Below are 4,820 nucleotides of genomic sequence, written 5' to 3'. Positions count from 1 at the left end.
TGAGGGCCAGGGCTGCGGCGGGACCGGCGGCGGTATCCTCCTGGCGACTGGCGACCTGCGCAGTTCGGGTCGCAGGACGCCGCCCTTCGTCCTGGGATCCCTTCCCACGCAGGCAGGGCAGGGAGGGGACGCTGCTCTCCACCAGCGACGGTCCCTTCGGGCCGCGGTGCAGAGAAAGGGGGTGGGGGGGACCGGGGCCGGGCGCCCTCTCGGGTCTGGAGAAGCTCCTGTCCCCTGGACACCGTGGCCCGTCTCAGCCCCGGGTGCGAGGGACCCGGGAAGGGGTCTGCTGTCAGAGCAGGAGGCGGCGTCAGGGCGTTGCAGGGCATGGGCCTTCAGCCTCCATCGGGCTGTCCCTGACTCTCTCCAGGCCCCAGGTCTTCACCTCCCCACTGAGGGCCTCTGGGAGGACTTGCCTCAAGGAGGAGGGCAGAGCCTGGCCGGGGACAGGCAGAGCTGGCCCAGCGTCGTCCCCACTTGGCCCCGATGACCCCAGCGAGAGAAGCTGACCACACCAGGATGCCCGCCAGCGATGGGCGTCCTGCGAGGGAACAATGGCTTCTCTGAAGGAGGGGTGGTCTCTTTCAGAGGACTTGCCAGCCACCCCAGAGGGTGGAGAGAGAAGGCAGTGAGGTTGGGCAGAATCCGCACCCCTGCATTCTGCCTCTGGGGAAAGGCTAGAAGAAGAAATCAAGGGGCTGAGGGCAGCCCATCCTCAAGAAAACACTGTCCCTCTGGTGTGGCTTAGGTCAGTCCCTTAGGGCATGTCATCCCCACATTGATCAGGTGTGTATGTTTTATGTTTTCAGGATTTTTAAAAAGTTCTTTAAATTTATTTTTAATTTTATTTCGTTGTGTGGTTTTTTTTTTTTTTTTTTCAGAGTTTTGTGTTTTTTTTGCTATAGGGAGGGTGTGCTCGCCAAAGAGACACAGAGATACAGAAAAAGAGAAATCACTCTCCAGGGTAGATGGCCCCAGCAATCCCCTCTCCCTTAGTATCCCCAGAATTTTGGGCACTCACACACACCGGCCCTGGGCTTTAAATTGCTGGGGCCCAGGACTTGAACTGCGGTCGACCATGTGGGAGTCCAGCGGTCTAACCATTTCACCATCTGCTGTTCCCCCAGATTTGTAGTTTTCATTAAAAGAATCAAAAGGCAGTGGCCTCCATCAACACCATATTAACCTGGAGCTCTACGCCTCCTGCTGTACCTGTCCATGTCTTTCTACTTTGACCAAGATGATGTGGCTTTGAAGAACGTTGACAAATACTTTCTCCACTAATCTCGTGAGGAAAGGGAACATGCTGAGAAACTCATGAAGCTGCAGATTCAACAAGGTGGCTGCATCTTCATTCAGGATATTAAGAAGCCAGACCGTGAGGACTGGAAGAATGGGCTGAACGCAATGTAGTGTGCATTATACTTGGAAAAAAATGGGAATCACTCACTACTGGACCTGCACAAACTGGCCACTGATAAAAACGACCTCTGTGTACATGACTTCATTGCACATTACCTGAACGAGGTCAAGTCCATCAAAGAATTGGGTGACCATGTAACCAACTTGCACAAGATGGGAGCCCCTGAATCTGAAAAGATGGAGTATCTCTTTGACAAGGACATAATTTTATTTTAAATTTTATTTTTATTTATTTAAGTTTTTGCTATAGGGCAGGTGTGCTCATCAAAGAGACACAGAGATACAGAAAAAGAGAAATCACCTCCCAGGGTAGATGGCCCCAGCAATCCCTTCTCCCTTAGTATCCCCGAAATTTTGGGTGTTCACACACACAGGCCCTGGGCTTTAAATTGCTGGGGCCCAGGACTTGAACTGCGGTCGACCATGTGGGAGTCCAGCGGTCTAACCATTTCACCATCTGCTGTTCCCCCAGATTTGTAGTTTTCATTAAAAAAATCAAAAGGAAAGGAGAAATTCTTGGGATGAGCATCTTAGTTTGAAAGTATAATTTATTCATGAAAATGCCTGTAATTCATCCTTGCACCAGCAATTTTACACTCAGTTTACCTTATAGTACAACATTTTATTCAGGAGACGTTCTCCACTGTGGTTTCCTGGTGTGCTTAAATGGAACCCGCCGCTTGTCCCCCATCCAGGTCAGCCACCCAGAGCTAGTCCTCTGCCACCAACTCTCAGCGTTCTCAGACAGCTCCAAGGCCCGAGCCACCACTCCAGCACCGTGCAGCCGCCATCTCTGCTGCCTCTCAGCTGCCCGCCGTGATGACCGCTCCGTTCTCCTCGCAGGTGCGCCAGAACTACCACCAGGACTCAGTGGCCGCCATCAACACCATATCAACCTGGAGCTCTACGCCTCCTGCTGTACCTGTCCATGTCTTTCTACTTTGACCAAGATGATGTGGCTTTGAAGAACATTGACAAATACTTTCTCCACCAATCTCATGAGGAAAGGGAACATGCTGAGAAACTCATGAAGCTGCAGAATCAACAAGGTGGCTGCATCTTCATTCAGAATATCAAGAAACCAGACACTGAGGACTGGAAGAATGGGCTGAATGCAATGTAGTGTGCATTATACTTGGAAAAAAATGGGAATCACTCACTACTGGACCTGTACAAACTGGCCACTGAGAAAAATGACCCCTGTGTGAATGACTTCATTGTGCATTACCTGAACGAGGTCAAGTCCATCAAAGAATTGGGTAACCATGTAACCAACTTGTGCAAGATGGGAGCCCCTAAATCTGAAATGGTGGAGTATCTCTTTGACAAGCACATCCTAGGAGTGATAATGAGAGCTAAGTTTGAGGCTGGCTTCCCCAGAGCCACAGGGTGACTTCCCTCCAGGGCAGTGCATGGATGTAGGGGTTTCTTTTATGTTTCCTATAAGTTGTACCACGAAATCCACTTAAGTTCTTTAATTTGTACCATTCCTTCAAATAAAGAAATTTGGTACCTCCCCCAAAAAATTATTCAGTAGGAGTTAGTTATTTCAAATGTTAACATCGATTCTCATCTCCTTTCCCCTCATGCACTGATTGTAAGTTTATGTCTCAGAGGATTGTGAGACATAAATGTCTACTGTTTAAACCACTCAGGCCATAGCATTTTGTGGTAACAGCCTGAGCTGAGGTCGCTCTAGCTTAATTTCCCCAAGTTATCCACACATGGCATCTTAGGATTGTTGCTTATGGAGTTGATTTCTTTTTTTTGGGGGGGGGGATTTTGCTATAGATCACGTGCACTTGCCAGAAAGACAGAGACAGAGAGACAGAAAGTGAGAAATTACCCCCAGGGGGATGGCCACGCCACAATCCCTTCTCCTCCATTCTCCTCTTGGGATCCTGGGCACGCATGCACACACGTCCGGCATGAGTTTAAGCCATCGGATCCGGGAATCGAACTGCGGTAGACTACATGGGAGTGCAGTGACATAGCCATTATGCTAACTGCTGGTCCCACTTATGGAGTTGCTTTAAAGAGTGGGAAATCTGCACATTTTCTTAATTTTGACTTAAATAACTGTTATGGGTCTACAGGGACTAGGGAGAAATTGGGTAGCATAATCAAAAGTGTAGTGAATGAGAGACTGAGGAAGATACTGTTTAAAAACTACCAATAGTATTATAGACAGCCCAAGTAACATGTGGAAAATACCAAGGCCAGAGGGCAGCATCAGCACAGAGTCATAGACTTCAACAGGCCTGAAGGAACGATGACCAGGAACATTTACCAGAGCCCAGGGAGACCCAGAGCTTCAGCAGAGGAAAAGTGGGAAGGAGCCATAAGGGCCTTAGGAGAGGAAAGCTGGCCAGGCCTCCACGCAACTAGCAGGGTTGCAGCTGGGAGGAAAGTGCCTTGACCCTTCTCTGAGTTCAAAATAGGGAACTTGGGGCTGGAGTGGTTGTTAAGGGCAGTGGACTGCACCAACTGCAGTTTAAGTCCTGGGCTTACCAACTTACTCTCTCTCTCTCTCTCTCCCCCTCTCTGGTCAAATTAAAATAAATAAATAAAGTAATTCTTTCAAAAAATGGGGAACTTGAACTTCCATGGCTTGACTAAAAAAATATATATATATATATATATCATTACTGCACTTAGAATGATTTAAACTGAGATTATTTGGGACCAGTCATTGTCATAATGGTTATGTTGCTGGACTCCCATGTAATCAACCACAGTTCAAGTTCCAGACTCAGTGGCTTAAACTCATGCTGGGCATGTGTGTGTGCATGCCCAAGATCCTGAGAGGAGAATGGAGGAGGAGGGATTGTGACGTGGCCACCCCGCCTCTGGGGTGATTTCTCGCTTTCTGTCTCTGTCTCTCTTTGTCTTTCTGGCAAGCACATGCGCCCTATACCAAAAACCTCTCCCCCCCAAAAAATTAAATAAACTGAGATTATTTAAACTCTTAGTAAAATGGCTGTCAGGGGTCTACCAATCTCATGAAATTATTCTGTGACTTAATTACAAAATATGTTACTGAAGCAGAAGCACCTCCATCTTTGAACTGTATATTACACTTGCTTTCTCCTGTTTTCCCCCAGAGTACATAGAGTGATTAATAGTCTTACTGTCTTGGGAACCAGCAGTTAGTGTAATGGCTATGTCACTGGACTCCCATGTAGTCAACCGCAGTTTGCATCCCAGACCCGGTGGCTTAAAACTCACAACCAGCTTAAAACTCACAACCTTCTTCATGAACCAGCTCCATGACTCCTGCAATCTAGCCATTTTGGGCGAAATGGACAAATGAAGAGGTCCCACTGATAATTCAGCCTCCAGTATAGAAAACTCGCGTGGTAGGAAGACTCCTCTCAGGCCGCCTCTCTCTGCATCTG

General features: G+C 48.2%; 1 pseudogene; it reads left to right on the top strand.

The window, feature by feature from the left end:
- The first annotated feature begins 2,241 nt into the window (after positions 1-2,241).
- The window catches only part of LOC102486857 (ferritin heavy chain pseudogene), an 8,695-nt pseudogene continuing 6,116 nt past the window's right edge, over positions 2,242-4,820 (top strand).

Source organism: Tupaia chinensis, unplaced genomic scaffold (assembly GCF_000334495.1).
Source record: "Tupaia chinensis unplaced genomic scaffold, TupChi_1.0 Scaffold143911_1, whole genome shotgun sequence".
In the NCBI taxonomy this organism is placed as follows: Eukaryota; Metazoa; Chordata; class Mammalia; order Scandentia; family Tupaiidae; genus Tupaia; species Tupaia belangeri.
Note: the sequence above shows the minus strand (reverse complement) of the source record. Positions and strands in the feature narration are given on the sequence as shown.